The sequence below is a fragment of the Carcharodon carcharias genome, chromosome 9 (assembly GCF_017639515.1).
Source record: "Carcharodon carcharias isolate sCarCar2 chromosome 9, sCarCar2.pri, whole genome shotgun sequence".
NCBI classification, from domain to species: Eukaryota; Metazoa; Chordata; class Chondrichthyes; order Lamniformes; family Lamnidae; genus Carcharodon; species Carcharodon carcharias.
The window spans coordinates 125,886,546-125,906,477 of NC_054475.1; positions in this window are offsets into that span (position 1 = coordinate 125,886,546).

Sequence of the window (19,932 nt, forward strand, 5' to 3'; positions counted from 1 at the left end):
AGAAAAGGCCATTGTCAGCAGCAGTGCACTAGAGCAAAGGCTAATGCAGCTACAAAGAGCCATGCATGGAAAAGATAGATACCATCACACTGTCTGAAGTGTTTGCCAAGATTCAAATTATTTGCCCCAGGAAAGTTGGTAACTACACATTATTGGCCAAGATCGACAAAGGGGCAAGCGCTAACATACTACCCCTGCGAATTCTAAAAGACATGTTTCCACAGACATGCAAGGCCATGGCGAAACCTATTGCTATGAAAATTTCGGCGTACAACAGTTCACTAATTCCATGTGCAGGATCCATAGTCCTGGAGTGCAAGTATAATCAATCCTCCTGGGTTCCACAGATGTTCTACATTGTGGAGACTAAAGACCCAGTGATTGCAGATCTACCAGCATGCCATGACCTCACAATAGTAACAATACATGGAATCAGTCAGAACTCATGTGACAGATCAACCTCAAAACTATTCCTATCACCTCAGTTCACAACTTAACATTGAAATATTCAGAATGTTTCAACAAAATTGACAGTTTCAAGGGAACTGGAACAGGAGAATGCAAGTCCGTCAATTGATTTTGTGCATTTTGCGTAATGCAAATGCCAGCAGCTGGGAGGAGGAATGGTGAAAGATTCTACACTACAGAAACAGAAAACCATCAGCGAATGATAGTCTGATTCAATTCAGCATGTTCATCAACACTTGAGACCATCTTGGCCTTATTGGGGCGAGCTACCCAGGGAGTCATTTTTAAAGGCAGGCAGGTCTTCATACCAGAATCTTTGTGATCTGATATTCTTCAACAACTTCATCACTCACACATGGGCATAGATCAAATGAGAAGACATGCAAAAGAGACCGTGTATGAACAATGACATTGAAATCATCATCAACAAGTGTGAGGCATGTCAAAAGCATATGCCAAGTCAGCACAAAGAACCATTGATTCCACATGAAGTTCCTACCAATCCTTGGTTCAAAATCATATCCAACCTCTTTTGACGTCCATTACTCTGACTTCATTGTCACCGTTGACTACATTTACCAAGTATATTAGTCATTAGTCAACAATTGCATAATATGTCAAGCACAATTGTCGCATTCATTTTAAGTGCTACTTTCAGTTTATTTGGTGTGCCTAGAGAGATCATCACAGTTAACAGTGCACAATTTATTGGTAAGCTATTTCAGGATATGTGTGAGAAGTGGAATATTGATCACACAACTTCTCCTTATTTCCTTAGATCTGAAGGCCTAGCTGAATGAATGATTCATACAGTGAAATCCCTAATTCTCAAACAGACCAAGCAAGATCGACATGTTGCAATGTTACATCTGAGAACAGCACCTTTAAGTGCAATTATTCCATCACCAGCACAGCTCATGTTTGGCAGACCGGTGCATAGCAATTTACCTACTTTTATCCATTCTACTCTCTCAGAAGCTAGAGATAAACTTTTAAAACCGAAAGAGAAGATGACCAACGTGCACAATAAAAATGTGGGAACAGAATTAACAAGTTTACAGTTGGGACAATAAGTTCACATCCAGGATCCCACAGAAGGTATGAGGCAACCAGCCAAAGTGACAAGGATTTGTTCAGAAACATAGTCCTATGAAGTCATTATACACCAAGCTGCAATGGTGAGGTATAATCAATGATAAATCAGATCCATTCCAGATTCTCAACCACTATACAGTCCTAATGCATCGAGGACATGATCCCAAATGCAGGAACAACATCCAAGAATGACAATCCCACAGATCACTGTAAGCAATTACAGACACCTCCATGAAAGTTTAGCATTACAAGATCTGGGTGTATCAGTAGATTACCTCTGTGCTTTACAGACTCAAAGATTGATCAGTTCTTTACACTTATGTAATGGTAACTAAACATGAACACGCATTGTAAATAATTATACTTCTTTGGAAAGGAGGAAGTATCTTTAAAAAGAAAGGGGGATGCTGTAAAATGCCTTTAAGGGATAGAGGCATGACATCATTAGAAAGGAAGTGTGTCATGTGATTCAATTTAGTTTCACTTTTGTTTTAAAGCAGAGAGCACACAAGCACAACTTTATTGCTCGTGTTTTCAAGATCTATGCCTTCGTATAAATGCTCCCATGTGCCTAATTTCAATAAATGAGGCTGCAACATATTTACACAATCCTTTATGAGTGATTGATGTCTGTTTATCATTATAAAGACACAACAGCATGGACTGCAGTGGTTCAAGAAGGTGGCTCACCACCACCTTCTTAAGGGCAACTAGAGCTAAGCAATTAATGCTGGCCTTTCTGGAGACACCCACATCCCATGTTTAAATATCTAAAAAGTGGACGTCATTAGAATTCCTGTGTTCTTCTTTGAAAGTGTTGTTGAATCTTTTACAGGTGGATGGAGTGTCAGTTTAACATCTTAGCTGAAAGATGGCACCTCCATCAATGCAGGAGCCCTTCAGTCCTACACTGAAATGTCAGCTTTGATTTTCTCATTTAAATTTGATCATTAAATGTGCATCTGAGAAACAAAGAAGTAAAGTTGGTTGGAGCATGGAAAGTTTCTCTGCAGTATAGGTGGAAGACTGGAAGGTGCAGAACTGAACTGCCGCAACACCACTACTAATCAGAGGACAATAATTACAATGTGATAAGTTGTCAGTCACCATGTAAATGGAGCAATTTATAAAGGAAGAAAGTTGACACAAAAGTTTGATTTAAAAAACTGTGAAGAAACAACAGTAAGGTTTCAGAGCCAGGAGGCGGACTCAGACAGATGGTTTCCAGTATACTATGTTTAAGACAACTATAAAATATGGTTAGCCAAGTCAACAAGGCGCCAGTGGGCATCAAAGACTAAATAAAAACCTAGATATTATAGTTGGTGATATTGGTGGGTGATTGCTTGATTCATAAGACATTTCTTTGCTAACTGTTTTAACTCATTCATTTTAAATAAAACTTGGAATTTTCCTCTGCCGATATCACATGGCACTTTCTTAAGGATTAAAAGTGTCTGCACAGGGGATCAAAGCCTGAATATAAATGGCAGGAGGGTGGAGTTTGTGTTTTACCTTTGAACAGCATAGTTGTCACAAGTGCACTGTAATGTTTTGAAATACTGTTTGGGTGCAGAAACATGACTCTCTCCTGCCATCTGGAGACCAGTGCATGGCCTTATTTCAAAACATTGAGTTTAGCAGGACGAAGTGCTCATCACAAATTCAAGCACAAAGCTGATCACAATTTTTGAGCTAGTACATGTTCAGGTTGAAGAAGAGCAAAATCCTGCCCCATCTTATGAACAGCACATAAAGGGTAATTTTACCAAAATTTGGAACATTTTTCAGTGTAAAAGAAAAATGTAAATTCTGCTTTTTTATGATTTGTTCACACTCCAAGGGATGATCAAGGACTCTCCATGGAGGTGAAATTAAACATTTCAATTCCACCATCTGGAATTCTGAAAAGACACCTTTCATATTACAAAAGAGCACATTCTTGCTTACGTTCGTTAACTCCCTATAAGCGTATGTCTACAATTATCAGTGAAATCTATGACATAACACTATGATCATGTGACACCTATATATACATTTTTCTATGAGCAATCTTTACCAGTGCAAGCCAAAAGACTGTGGGCTTAAGTCTCATTATAGAGATTTGAATATGCAGGCACTTCAGTGCAGTACTGAGAGAGTGCTGTGTTGTCTTTCAGATGTGACATTAAATGGAGGCTCCACTGCTCTCAGATGGATGTAAAAGATCCCATGGCCCTATTCGAAGAAAAGTTGGGAGTTATCCTTGATTTTCTGGTTAATATTTATCCCTTAACCAACTTCACCAAAACAGAATATCTGGTTGTTTACTCATTGCCCTTTCTGGGAGTTTGGTGCGTGCAAATAGGTTGGCACATTTCCTGTATTACAACAGTAACTTCACTTCAAGAAGTACTGGTTTGTCTGTAAAGCACTTTGGAACATCACAAGAATTTATTTTCATTTCCTTTATGTTCTTATCTGAAGTTACATTTAATCACATTACATCAATCATATAACATCCCAGAAGCAGCTATAAATCAGGAAATGGAATGGAGGGAGGAACTCAGGAAAAATACAATCACTGGAGAAGTGGTACTGAGTAAATTATTAGAGCTGTGGGCTGACAAGTGCCTGGGTCCTGATGGACTTCATCCTAGGATCTTAAAAGAAGTGGCTAATGAGATAGTTGATGCATTGGTTTTAATTTTCCAAAACTCCCTAGATTCAGGAAAGGTTGGATTGGAAGATAGCAAGTGTAACTCCATTATTCAAAAAGGGAGGGAGACAGAAAGTGGGAAACTACAGGCCAATTGGCTTAACATCTGTCATAGGGAAAATGTTAGAATTGTTATTAAAGAAGCTATAGCAGGGCACTTAGATAAGTTCAAGGCAATCAGGCAGAGTCAACATGGTTTTGCGAAAGGGAAATCATGTTTAACCAACTTATTGGAGTTCTTTGAGGAAGTAACATATGCTGTGTTTAAAGGGGAACTGGTGGATGTACTGTACTTAGATTTCCAGAAGGCATTTGATAAAATGTCACATCAAACATTATTGCAGAAAATAATGGCATAGGGGTAACATATTGGCATGGATAGAAGACTGGCTGACTAACAGGGAGCAGAAAGTAGGCATAAATGGGACTTTTTCAGGTTGGCAAAATGTAACGAGTGGTGTGTCACAGGGATCAGTGCTGGGACCTCAACTGTTTACAATTTATATAAATTACTTTGACGAAAGGGTGGATGGGATGGTTGCCAAATTTGCTGATGACACAAAGATAGGTAGGAAAATAATTTGTGAAGAGGACATAAGGAGGTTACAAAAAGATACAGATAGGTTAAGTGAGTGGGCAAAGATCTGGCAAATGGAGTATAATGTGGGAAAATGTGAAATTGTCCATTTTGGCAGGAAGGATAAAAGAGATGTATATTATCTAAATTTTGAGATTGAAGAGTTCTGAGATGTAGAGGATCTGGGTGTCTTAGTGCATGAATCGCAAAAGACAAGTATGCAGGTAAGTAACTAGGAAAGCTAATAGAATGTTATCATTTATTGGGAGGGGAATTGAATACAGAAGTAGGGAGGTTATGCTTCAGTTATATAGAGCACTAGTGAGATCACATTTGAAACACTGTGTATAGTATTGGTCACCTTATTTAAGGAAGGATGTAAATGCTTTGGAAGCAGCTCAGAGAAGGTTTACCAGATTAATGTGGGTTGTCTTATGGGGAAAGGTTGGACAGGCTAGGCTTGTGTCTGCTGGAGTTTAGAAGAGTAAGAGGCAACTTGATTGAAACATATAACATCCTGAGGGGACTTGACAGGGTGGACATGGAGAAGATGTTTCCTCCTGTGGGAGAATCTAGAACTAGGAGTCGCTGTTTAAAAATAAAGGGTTGCCCATTTAAAATGGTGATGAGGCGAACATTTTTTCTCTCAGAGGTTGAGAGTCTTTGGAACTCTCTTCCTGAAAAGGCAATAGAAGCAGAGTCTTTGAATATTTTTAAGGCAGAGATGGATAGATTCTTGGTAAGCAAGGTTTTCGGGAGTAGGCGAGATGCAGATTTGAGTTTACTATCAGACCAGCCATGATCTTATTAAATGGTGCAGCAGGCTCGAAGGGCATATAGTTGATCTGACTAAATCATAATAATCAACCAGATCTTTACAAACATGGCACTATCTACTGAGCAACGACATACAGCACCATTTATTGGCAAATACACACTTCAAATATCTTGCCCTATTTGAGTTCACTCTATCAAATTTCATGTATAAATTCTTACCATTAAAATCTTGGATTTATTTTAAATTTGCCACAACAAATATAATCTAAGATCCAACAGCAGTTTCACCCATCGTTAAACCAATCAGCTTGCTACTAAATTTGACATTACGCCCTCCTACCATTGAAACATCACTCCTCTTGAAAATTAAATGCAGTTAGATGGACGACCCCCTGTTATTGTCAATTTCTGTGATCACAAGAAACACTCATTCGCCAGCAACCATTAGTTAGGATGTTCTATCCACATGATCACATTTACTTTCAAAGTAGGATACAAGCCAATACAGTGGTTGACACAAAACTTGGATGTATTATGAACTGAGAGGAGGATAGTGAGAGACTTTAAGAGGACATAGAGAGGCTGGTGGAATGGATGGACAAGTGGCAGTTGAAATTTAATGCAGAAAACAATGAAGTGGCTCACTGCGATAGGAGGCTGTTTTCCTTGGAGAAAAAAAGATTAAAAGAAGATTTGACAGAGGTGTGCAAAATCATGAGGGGTCTGGGCAGAATAGATAGGGAGAAACAGTTCCCATTGACAGACAGGTTGAGAACCAGAGGCACTGACTGGCGGTGATTAACAAAAGAAGCAGCAACATTATAAGGAAAAAAAATTTTACAAAGGGACTGGTTAGGATCTGGAATGCACCTATGAGTGTGTGGTGGAGGCAGATTCATTCAAGGCCACCAAAAGAGAACTGGATAATTATCTGAAGAGAAAGTAATTGCAGGATTACAGGGAAAAGTGGGGAGTGTGTGACCAAGTGATTTGATCTTGCAGAGAGCTGGCATGGGAACATTGGGCTGAATGGCTTCCTTCTCTGCTGTAACCATTCTATGAGCCTAAGTGTAAGATTAATGCTCTTTAGTCTTCCTATAATTCCTTAGTTTGCCAATCCCGGCTTTTGAGTGCTTTTCTATCATAAAGTGAAAATGAGGCACTATGAGACAAATTTTAAGTTGGTCACCTGTGATTAACCTTTAAAATACTTTTTCCTATAATACATTTTCAGGAAAATGCTACTGTTGATGTTCCTGCAAAACACAAATGGAATAATTTAACAATCTGCTTTTTATAAATGCTTTTCTTTTAAATTTCTCCCTCTTCTTGATGTTAGTATAGGGCATTCTCTCAGTTAAAACATTCATTGAACATATGCTGGTTGTCATGAAGACCTTATTGTATTTCAAATGATTGTAATATTTTATTGCTAATGGAACACTGTGTTCATGGAAGGTATTTGTAAAACATTTTTTGTCAGTGGAGGGTGTGGGACCATGTGTCATTTATACGAAAATTCACATTAAACACAAGCGGGGGATGATATACTTGAATGCAGTTTATAACATGGTGTCTGCAAACAAATGGATAAAGTTTTACCAAACACTTCTTCATACTATTAAGAAAAATAAACTGCTGTTATTTATTTAGTAGTCCATGTTCAAATGCAACAAGACCTGGATAACATCCGGGCTTGGGCTGACAAGTGGCAAGTAACATTCACGCCACACAAGTGTCAGGCAATGACCATCTCCAACAAGAGAGAATCCAACCATTGCCACTTGATGTTCAATGGCATTATCATCGCTGAATCCCCCACAGTCAACACCTGGAGGTTACCATTGACCAGAAACTGAAGTGGACTAGCCATATAAATACTCTGGCTACAAGAGCAGCTCAGAGGCTAGGAATCGTGCGACGAGTAACTCATCTCCTGACTCCCCAAAGCTTGTCCACCATCTACAAGGCACAAGTCAGGATTGTGATGGAATATTCCCCACTTGCCTGGATGAGTGTAGTTCCTACAACACTGAAGAAGCTTGACACCATCCAGGACAAAGCAGTCCACTTGATTGGCACCCCACCCACAAACATTCACTGTCTCCACCACCAATGTACAGTAGCAGCAGTGTGCACCATCTACAAGATGCACTGCAGGAATTCACCAAGGCTCCTTAGACAGCACCTTCCAAACCTATGACCATTACCATCTAAAAGGACAAAAGCAGCAGATAGATGGGAACACCGCCACCTGGAAGTTTCCCTCCAAGTCACTCACCATCCTGATTTGGAAATATATCGCCATTCCTTTACTGTTGCTGGGTCAAAATCCTGGAACTCTCCTCCTCACTGCACTGTGGGTGTACCACATGGACTGCTGCATTTCAAGAAGGCAGCTCACCCCCACCTTCTCAAGGGCAATTAGGGATAAGCAATAAATGTTGGCCCAGCCAGCAAAGTTCACATTGATGAATTAATTTTTAAAAAATTAGAAGCAAACACTTGGATGTATCCCAGATTCTCTCCCTCAGCTTCATTATCCCTTACGTGAGCATTACGATGTTTGAAGCATATGGATGATAATTTAGCTGCTCCACCTAGTGGCAAATTTAATTATAAATAGTATGAGCTCCAGAGTCCAAATGTGTCTTAGCTGCTCCACCTGCTGGCCAGGCTAACCTCACAGGACAGCAGCTTGCACTCTGAGGTCCTCCTAAGAAATAATAATTTCCTGATTTTCCTTCTAAGGCTAGGTTAGATGTGTAGCAATGCAACTGTTAAGAGCAAACTGAAAAATAGTATTCTATACCATCATAGCAGATCTGCTGGATTTGATCAGAGACATTAAGTGAGCAGATGCATGGGGCACTATCAAGCAACAGTTTAGAATGAGCGAATCTTCCTATCCCTTTGCCAAGATGTCAAGCCTGAATTTCCCCTCTGCCCTGATTTATGGGCACCATGTAATCATGGACACCTGGCACCAGTACTGCGGAAGGAGAGAACTGTTCCGTTGGGACAGGCTTCATTTAAACCATCCTGGGACCAGTGTCCTGGCAAATCATTTAACTAGAGTTGTAGATAGGACTTTAAACTAATTAGTGGGGTGGCAGGGGAGGCGGGGGGAGAGTTCAATTGAAGGGAAGTTTAAAAAATCAAAAAGAAATGAGAGAGCAGAGGTGCAGGGTAGTGAAGAGGCAAATGATAATCAAAGTGTGACAAGAAGGCACAGAAAATATAAGCAGAACAGTGCAGCAGAGATCAGAACCAGAATGAGTAATAATGATAAAAAATTGAAGCTTAAGGCTCTTTATCTGAACGCACGCGGCATTTGTAACAAGGTAGATGAGTTGCTGGCACAAATAGAAACAAATGATTATGATTTGATAGCTATTACAGAGACAGTGGTTGCAGTGTGGCCAAACTGGGAACTCAAATTTCAAGGATATTCGACATTCCAGAAAAATAGGCAAAAAGGAAAAGGAGGTGGGGTAGCTTTGTTAGTAAAGGAAGGTATCAGTGCAGTGGCAAGTAGTGATATAGGTGCAATAGCTCGTGATGTGAAATCATTTTGGGTGGAAATGAGGAAAAGCAAGGGGAAGAAGTCACAGGTGAGGGTCGTCCATAGGCCCCCGAAGAGTTGTCTCACTGTAGGACAAAGTATAAATCAGGGAATAATGGAGGCATGTAAAAAGAGTGCTACAATTGTCATGGGTGACTTTAATCTGTATATTGACTGGACAAATCAGATTGGCAGGGATAACATGGAAGGCAAATTTGTAGAGTGCATCAGGGATTGTTTCTTAGAGCAATACATTGCAGAACCTACCCGGGAGCAGGCTATTTTAGATCTAGTAATGTGTAATGAGGTAGGATTAATAAGACATCTCATAGTTAAAGGTCCTTTAGGGGCTAGCGATCACAACATGGTAGAATTTCAAATTCAGTTTGAGGGTTAGCAACTCGGGTCTCAAACCAATGTCCTCAACTTAAATAAGGGCAATCACAGAGGTATGAAGAAAGAGTTGTCTAAAGCGGGCTGGGAAAATAATCTAAGGGGAAGGTCAGTGGATGGGCAGACATTTAAGCAGATATTTCATAATGCTGAGCAAAAATTTTTCCTGATCAAAAAGAAGGACTCAGTGAGAAGGTTGAACCACCCATTGTTAACAAAGGCAGTCAAGGAGAGTATCCCATCAAAAACGAAGGCATACCAAGCGGCGAAAACTAGTGGTAGAGCAGAAGATTAGGATAAATTTTTTAGGAACCAGTGGCAGATGACTAAAAAAACTAATAAAGAGGGAGAAAATTGATTATAAAGGTAATTTGGCAAGAAGTATAAAAACAGCAAGAGCTTCTACGGGTATATAAAAAGGGAGTGGCTAAAGTGAGCAGGACGCTCGGAAGATGCAACTGGAGAATTGATAACGGGGAATGGGGAAATGGCAGATAATTCAGACCAATATTTTGCATCAGTCTTCACGGTGGAGGACACTAAAAACATCCCATAGATATCAGATAAGCAAGGAGCTAATGAGAGGAAAGACCATGTAACAGTCTCTATCATGAGGAACAAAGTATTTGAGAAAATAATGGGACTAAAGGCAGACAAGTCTCCAGGATCTGATGGCCTTACATCCAAGGGTTTTAAAGGAAATGGCTGCAGTGATGGTGGAGGCATTGGTCAAAATATTCCAGAACTCACTGGATTCTGGGAGGGTCCCAGTGGATTGGAAAACCGTTAATGTGATGCCCCTGTTTAAGAAGGGAGGGAGACAAAAAGCTGGAAACTATAGACCAGTCAGCCTAACATCTGTCATTGGAAAAATGTTAGAGTCCATTATTAAGGAAGAAATAGCAGGACATTTAGAATAGCTTAATGCAATCAAACAGAGTCAACATGGTTTTGTGAAAGGGAAATCACGTTTGGCAAATTTACTAGAGTTCAAGCAGAGTTGATAAAGGGAAACCTGTCGATATACTTGGATTCCCAGAAGGCATTCGATAAGGTGCCACATAAAAGGTTATTGCGCAAGACAGGAGCTCACGGTACTGAGGGCAATGTATTAGCATGGATTGAGGATTGGTTAACACACAAAAGACAGAGAATCAGGATTAATGTGTCTTTTTCAGGTTGGAAAGATGTAACCAGTGGAGTGCCGCAAGGGTCAGTCCGATGGCCTCAATTATTTACTATATATATTAATGGCTTGGAGGAGGGAGCAGAGTGTATTGTATCCAAATTTGCTGATGATGTAAAAATAGGTGGGAGGGCAAGTTGTTATGAGGACATAAGGAATCTGCAAGGGAATACAGACAGGTTGAGTAAGTGGGCAAAAACTTGGCAGATGGAGTTTAATGTAGGAAAGTGTGAGGTCATGCACTTTGGTAGGAAAATTGAAAAGGCAGACTATTACTTAAATGGAGCAAGACTCCAAAAAAGTGCAGCACAGAGGGATCTGGGTGTTCTTGTGCATGAAGCATAAAAAGTTAGCATGTAGGTGCAACAAGTAATTAAGAAGGTAAATGGAATTTTAGCCTGTATTGCTAGGGGGTTGGAGTTTAAAAATATGGAAGTCTTGTTACAATTGTAGAGAGTATTGATGAGGCTGCACCTGGAGCACTGTGTACAGTCTTGGTCCCCATATTTAAGAAAGGATATGCTGGCATTGGAGGCCGTTTAAAAGAGATTCACTAGGCTGATTCCTGGGATGAAGGAGTTGGCTTATCAGAACAGCTAAACAGGTTAGGCCTTTATACATTATTCATTAGGTTATGGAAGAATGAGGGGTGATCTTATTGAAACATACAAGATTCTGAGGGGGGGCTTGACAGGGAAAATGTTGAGAAGGTGTTTGTGGGGGAATCTCAAACAAGGGGACATAGTTACAGAAAAAGGGGGCACTCATTCAAAACTGAGATGCGAAGGAATTTCTTCTTTCACAGGGTAGTGAATATCTGGAATTCTATACCCTAGAGAGTTGTGGAGGCTAGATCACAAAATATTTAGAGAGGAGGTAGATAGATTTTTGAAATACCAGGGGATTGAGGGCTATGAGGAGCAGGCACAAAAGGGGAATTGAGGCCTGAAGCAGATCAGCCATGATCTTACTGAATGACGGGGCAGGCTTGAGGGGCCAAATGGCCTACTCCTATTTCTTATGTACTTACGCCCCAATAGGAAGTGAGTTGCTTCCACCTTGCAGAAAATCTCAGCAGGTCCGGCAGCTTCCGTCGAGAGAGAAACAGAGTTTCAAGCCTGGATCTTTTCATCAAAACTTTCAGGCCTTTCAGGTTTCCAGCATCCGCAATATTTTTCATTTGTTCTCCTGGCCCTAGCTCACTTTCTGGAGCCAGCAGTGTGTAAGATATTTTATCAGGTGCCACATCATAATGACACAGCTCAGCTGAGGTGGTGTGGGGGTAGCTACGATGGTTAGAAACTCTAGAAACACAACGTAAGCATTTGCAGTAGGGAAACCAGTCTTTCCTAACATGACACCCACCCATTCACCCACCACCTTCAGCAATGCTGCATACCAGGAACACGTTGCTCGAGCACAAATTGTGATCAGACATTGTGTGGCAGATTTCCTTCATTCACAGGGGATCCTGCGGGAATTTTCAGACATCCAAACACGGTTGAGCAAGTTAACACATTGTATTTGGGGGAGGCAGGTGCAAGTCCTGACGGATGATGATGGATTGTAAATACGGAGACCGTGGTTGATCAGAATGAAAGCATCATTCAGAGCAGCAGCAGAAATCCTTGATTGCTGAGGGAATCTGTTCCTTTAGCGTTGCAAGTTCTGTGTAGGTACAAATTTTGCTGTCAGACTTTATAATGTGATCCTTACATTACATTGTCTTCAAAAGTAGCTAATCAGTGTCTAATTACAGTTGTAAGCAAATGGTTTAAACAGATGGGTCTTGATTCCGATAGGGGAGGGCAGTTAGTGGATGACAAGTCCAGCAAGTTCAAGGATGTGTAAGTCCTTCCAACCATAACAGTAGTCCCTCATTAAATGAATATTTCCAACACCTAGTTAGATCACCTGAGGCAGGAATGGCAAACAGCAAAAGGTTTAAAGTGTAAAAGTGATTAAAGCTATTTAACATACCAAAGATTACACTGAGTATTCTGTTACCATTTTCAGTCACCATCTTGAATCACACGTCTCCTCAAGCATCTTTTACTTTGAGTCAGTGGGTGGAAAGGATCTCTTCACATCACATTGTGAAGGGCTGTCTTTTCAATGAGTATTGTGGGGATGCCAAGGCTGATCAGGCCCCGTGACCCCTTGAGGGGACTGGGAGGGGAGTACTGCTCTACCTGCCCCAGAAGGAGTTCAAAAGTTTTAAAACTTACCTGGGCCTCTGCTGCTGTCCAGTTAGGCAGCAGACAAAACAGGACTCACCCAGACTGGGGCATAAAATTACACTGTGGGCCCAAATCACTGTCATTAATACTGCAGCAGATGAAAGTGTGGCAGGTTGCAGGCAGGATCTCAACTTTTAGGATGGTAACACTTCATCGAATCATTTCTTGCCCCTCATGGGTTTGGTGTGGGGGAGGGCGGGGGGTGGGGTAGGGGAGGCAGATTAATATCAAATTCATGGCTTTTGAGTGGGCGAATGAAGAAAAATAAATGGAGACGGGGATGAAGATTGTGGTTGGAAAAACCAGTTGACCACAGGCAGGTTTTCCAGCCCCGCTTACCACCGGGATCCCACTGAAAGTCAATGGACTTTTGGCTGCGCTGCCGAATCTCCAGCGGCGGGTTCCACCACGACAGGGCCAGAAAATCACGACCTATATCTTTGTAGTGAAATATTGCACTACAGGATGAGACATACAGACATGGAAGCTACCAGGTTCTTGAGAATGAAGTAGCAGCAGGCCTTTGTTTAACTTTTCATGACCTCAGGACAAGAAGAATGCCCCAGCAATTCTTCGAATAAAAACAAAAAAACTGCGGATGCTGGAAATCCAAAACAAAAACAAAAGCAGAATTACCTGGAAAAACTCAGCAGGTCTGGCAGCATCGGCGGAGAAGAAAAGAGTTGACGTTTCAAGTCCTCATGACCCTTCGACAGAACTTGAGTTCGAGTCCAAGAAAGAGTTGAAATGTAAGCTGGTTTAAGGTGTGTGTGTGGGGGGCGGAGAGAGAGAGAGAGGTGGAGTGGGGGTGTGGTTGTAGGGACAAACAAGCAGTGATAGAAGCAGATCATCAAAAGATGTCAGCAACAATAGTACAAAAGAACACATAGGTGTTAAAGTTAAAGTTGGTGATATTATCTAAACGAATGTGCTAATTAAGAATGGATGGTAGGGCACTCAAGGTATAGCTCTCGTGGGGGTGGGGAGAGCATAAAAGATTTTTTTTTATATAATGGAAATAGGTGGGAAAAGGAAAATCTATATAATTTGGAAAAAAAAGAAAAGGAAGGGGGAAACAGAAAGGGGGCGGGGATGGGGGAGGGAGCTCACGACCTAAAGTTGTTGAATTCAATATTCAGTCCGGATGGCTGTAAAGTGCCTAGTCGGAAGATGAGGTGTTGTTCTTCCAGTTTGCGTTGGGCTTCACCGGAACAATGCAACAAGCCAAGGACAGACATGTGGGCAAGAGAGCAGGGTGGAGTGTTAAAATGGCAAGCGACAGGGAGGTTTGGGTCATTCTTGCGGACAGACCGCAGGTGTCCTGCAAAGCGGTCGCCCAGTTTACGTTTGGTCTCTCCAATGTAGAGGAGACCACATTGGGAGCAACGAATGCAGTAGACTAAGTTGGGGGAAATGCAAGTGAAATGCTGCTTCACTTGAAAGGAGTGTTTGGGTCCTTGGACGGTGAGGAGAGAGGAAGTGAAGGGGCAGGTGTTGCATCTTTTGCGTGGGCATGGGGTGGTGCCATAGGAGGGGGTTGAGGAGTAGGGGGTGATGGAGGAGTGGACCAGGGTGTCCCGGAGGGAGCGATCCCTACGGAATGCCGATAGGGGGGGGTGAAGGGAAGATGTGTTTAGTGGTGGCATCATGCTGGAGTTGGCGGAAATGGCGGAGGATGATCCTTTGAATGCGGAGGCTGGTGGGGTGATAAGTGAGGACAAGGGGGACCCTATCATGTTTCTGGGAGGGAGGAGAAGGCATGAGGGCGGATGCGCGGGAGATGGGCCGGACACAGTTGAGGGTCCTGTCAACGTAGCGTGAGATATTTTGCATCCAACTGCAAACAGCCAACACTTTGGTTTAACGTCTCATCAAAAACTCACATATTATTTAAAGACACAGAACATGATTATCTAAAAATGGTGGGGGGGAAGGTGGGGGAGGAAGAGCTGGAAACCTGGTGCAATTGTTTCTTGTCCCTACTCCGTGACCAACCACATTAGTGATTTTATACTGACAGGCAGTGGGAATTGGGGACCATATTTCCTTAGTGAAACAAACATAAACATTGACTAAAATTTCATCATTTCACATCTTTCTCCAATTTCCTTACTGAACTGAAACTGCACATCAAATATAGCCAAATATTTCCTTTCAATGTCACCTGTGGGAAGTATATCAAATATTTACACTACTTGCAGCATATATTAAGCTGAAGTTAAAAACAATTTTTTTACTTTTATTTGAGGATTCCAAAAATACAAGGACATTAGTTTTCAATAAACTATGTAAGGCACCATGGCACTTCATAAGGTAGGCACTTAACAGCTATTATGAACTCACTGTTAAAGACATTATGAGATCACAATCCACCTCTCTTGCAAGAAATTTACCTTTTGAAAAATGAACTGTGTAATCATTGCTTATCATCAACCTTGAACAGGGATTGCACACACTTCTGTCCATGAAAGAGATATACTTTCTAAATAAGGCTGTGATAAGTATGTAAGTGAACAAATTATTTGGGACACTGACTTTTTGAAAAGTGCGTTATCATAAGAACATTGCATTCATGTACTTGGTGTTTCTCATGATATGTTCAATTGTATTTTTGCTTCATTTAAAAAGTGGGAGATATATCTACAAAATACAGTTATCTGTACATTATCAATAATTTACCAGAAAGTGATGTAGAGGAATGCTTTAAACTTTGTAACAAAAAGTGCAAGTTGAAAGGAGCCAGCCAGAAGGATTAATTTCTGAAAGCAAGTTGAGGTTTAAAGCTTAAGAATGATTGTTGGTGAAGGGTATGTCCGCTAATTTCTCCAACAGCCCTTTCAAGGCTTTGGTTTGAAAGTAAAAGTTTTGGCATATTTATTTCTGAAAAACACTATTTGTTTCCCCCAGCAGAAGGCAGCAAATTCTAGCAATCGCCGTGACTAAGGGAACCAAACCCATTTAGCCAAAGAGACTAAATTCACACAAATTACAATGGATAAAGATCATGCTGAATGCACTCCTCCTGCTCTACCACAAACACTGAATGAAGACAAGTATTTGGAAATCTCTTCTAATCAGAAAACAATATTAGGTTTGTACAGCAGGCATTGATGTTACTTTTTTACCCAAGAGAAACTTAAGTATTCTATTCTATTCCTTTGCTATATACTTTCCCCTTGAGATAATAGTCCCCTTCAAATTCCCTGTCCTTTGCATCTGATCAGTGGTCTCACATTGAATATTTACAACACAAGTCTAGAATTTCTAGCATGGCTTTGCTCAGGTACAAGAACTGTTATATATTTACTTCAACGTCTTATAATATTTACAAAACCTACTAGTCCATTTTGTTTTTGCCTGTTTCACACTTACATTTTATATTGTATAGGGAGAAAAGGTTGAATCCACCCCTAATATTTGATTTCTGATCCTGGAAACACTTCTCTGAGGAAAATTTGTTTGAATCTGTTCACGAGGTCACAATATGCTTGGGATGTCATTGCTTTTTATGACCACGTGGTTACCACTGATCAATGAACTTTTCACATTGGCTCCCACAGACCAATCCCAGTACTCAATAAGTTACCATGCAAAGAGTGACATGGCAACAAAAGGACCAGTGAGCTGTTGATGAACCCTCCTGTCCATCTCTATTAACTTTACAACAAATGGAAGGAAAATGCTGAACCTCCATTTGCCATTACCTCTTAAAGTACATAAAAAACTTGTATTTCTGTCGCAATTTTAATATAAAAAAGCTCTCAAGGCTCTTCAAAGACATGTAGATGAAAAATTGACCAAAATAATAATGTGGACACTGGTTATCATCATTATTTTAGGGAAAGCTATTCAGTTTAAATATATTCAAGATTGTAATATTATGGGCAATGTAATCTCCGCTCTTGCTCTTTACTTAAATTTATTTAGTAATAGACCACAGGATAGTTACAAAGCTTGCATTATATTTGCCAAATGGAAAACCAATATTGTCACTTTCCATTACAGATCTGGATGCTATTTTCAACTTGGAACAATCAAAGCTTCAAACAAACTATAGCTTTGAAAAGCCTAGGTGCCCGATTAAAAAGATGCCATCAAAACACCCAATACATCTGCACGAAATGGAAGTAAGTTTTACATTCACAGAATGTAAACCAATCAATATTTAATTTTTTTTTTTAAAAATCAGAAGGCATTAGAGGTGAGAAAATTACTGTTGCTTGTTTTGGTGGATGATGCTTAATGGAGTGAAGTCATATAAATCCATAACACATCCATCTGTTTTATTGCCAGCAGACATCACTGGTCTAAGAGTCAAATTAATATTTTTGTTGATATATGCAAATCTCTTGAGTCGACAAGTGAGCTATTAAAATCCAATTTGGACCCAATACAGTGTTAAACTGTGTAAGGGTAGAGCTCTGAACTCTGTACCAGTCTAATTCCGGACCTCAGCATTAACAGAGTTCTTAATCTTAGTATAGGTTATATCTCCTGACCTTAGCACCAGCGGAGACATTAACCTCTATACTGATATAGCTCTGTTTATGGTTACAGGATTGTTATAAAATAAATGAAGCTCTCAAATAGATGATACAAAAAAATTGAATTCACGCCAGTCAGAACTGTAATGTCAATAATATATGAATGGTGAAAAACTGTTTCCTGTTAAATAAACTTCAATTTTCTTATACCTAAAGAAGATTTTAGCAGAAGAATTTGCACAAGACAAGACAGAAAACTTCAAGCCAGGAAGTAGCAAAGTAGGAGAACTCACACCAGATGAATCTGGATATCGATATTTGAAGATTGGTGGGATGAGAGTCCTGCCTGTGCCTGTTTCTGGGCCAATGTTCTGGCCTGAAAAAAATAAATAAGCTGTGGTTAAGAATTTATATGGAGTTTGCTTTAATTTCAACATGTTGCACATTGTGAAATTTATTGGTTCAATCAGTACCATGTCAGGAAGATTTACTAATCTATTGATACTGAACTCCCTTAGGAAATTGGTGAATAGGATAACATTGGGCCCAGAGTTTTCTGGAGTAGGGTATGCCATTGTTTACAAGAATGTTGCCAGGGCTAGAAAATTGTAGCTACGTGGAGAGATTGGATAGGTTGGGGTTATTTTCCTTCGAACAAAGAAGGCTGAGAGGTGACTTGATTGAGGTATACAAAATTATGAGGGGAATAGAGTGGACAGGATAAAATTGTTTCCCTTGGTGGAGAATTCTAGAACCAGGGGACATAGATTCAAGGTAATTGGCAGAAGGTGTAGGGGGGACATGAGGAAGAATTTTTTTTCACAGAGGGTAGTGGGTGTCTGGAATTTGCTACCTAAGTTGGTGGTAGAGGCAGAAACTTAACACTCATTTAAAAAGTACCTTGATCTGCACCTTAAGTGCTGTAAGCTGCAGGGCTATGGACCAGGTGCAGGAAGGTGGGATTAGAAAGGGCACCTGAGTGTCCTTGGGCTAGCATGGACAAGATGGGCCAAATGGCCTCCTTCTGTGCTGTAACTTTTCTATGGTTCTATGGTGCACACTGTTAGGTTGACTCCCTCCCTTACCCTTCAGCATCCAAGTTTTTGTTACTTTGGAAGCAGCTCCTCTAAGCAGCTCGTCCATGCAACAACCCAAAAGTCACCCCTACAGAAGGAAACAGGAATGACAGTGAAGGAAATAGGATGAATTTGAGTCAAATCAGGTACATAAAGAGAAATAATGAGGGAAATATTTGGACTGAAAGAAGAGGGAGACAAAAAAGGAAAAATTAAAACATTTGACTTTTTAAAATCAATTTACTGGCTGTAGGAATGAATATCCAATGCAGGCACATAAACCTCATTGAAAAGTTACTTAAACTGTTAAGTAGATGCCTTAATTTTCCGCAGATGCTTTAATTGGCAATTAATGTGCAAATCCAACAATTTTATTAAACTTACAAGGAGATTGAGGGCGAGTTGTCATGTGAGATCTCACAATAGCACAAATAGGCTATTCACAATTCACAGGGTATCTTTTCCTTGTTACATGTTGCTGGACAATTTGCACATTAATTACGGTGAGCGCCATTATTTTGGCAGCAATATCTGTGGCTCAGTGTTTGACAGGTGGTTTTCATTCAAGAAGATCAATCGAAGGTAGTTTTGCCCAAGAATATCATTGATTTTACCAGCTGTTAATGTGGTTCTTTGAGCTGTCGGAGTATATATCAGGTGCCAAGTTTAAAAGTTTGTTATATTTTGGGGCTGTCTTTTTAAGGTAAAAGGAAGTAGTGAAGAGGGTTTTGAGACCTGTTCCCATTCCTACCTAGCAAGCCTGGATGGCTTGGTTGCTATGGGAACGGGGGGGCCTCAGATTGATTTACTGGAAAGAAGATGCAAGATGTTGACACCTGTGGACAATGGCAAGGGCATCTGTGATGGGAACACCATTACCTCCAAGTTTCCTACACCATCCTGATGGACACAAATTGGCATTCCTTTATTGTCACTGGTTAAAATCCTGGAACACTAACAGCACAGGAGTAGCTTCACCAAATGGACTGCAGCATTTCAAGACAATGGCTTGCAAACACAATGTCAAGGGCAAATAAGGAGGGGTACCAAGTGTGGGCCATGTCCATATCCTGAAAATGAATTTTAAAAAGATGTGGCTGTTGTCCAAAATTACATTGCTGTAGTCCCATTGGCCCCAGTAAGCCCCAAAGGAGGAAATCTTGCTCCTTCTGGCAGGGTTATCATCCACTGACAACAGGTGAGTTGATTGCGCTCAGATACCTGTTTTGAGAGAAGTTGCTGTTTTCAATGCAATCAAAGGTAATATGGGAGTAGATGCAGCTGGAGAAATGCTGTGACAAATATTTTAATAAAATGAGCTATGCTTAAGAATGCCTCCTTGTAGTCTAAGATATTATAGGCAATGAAATCCT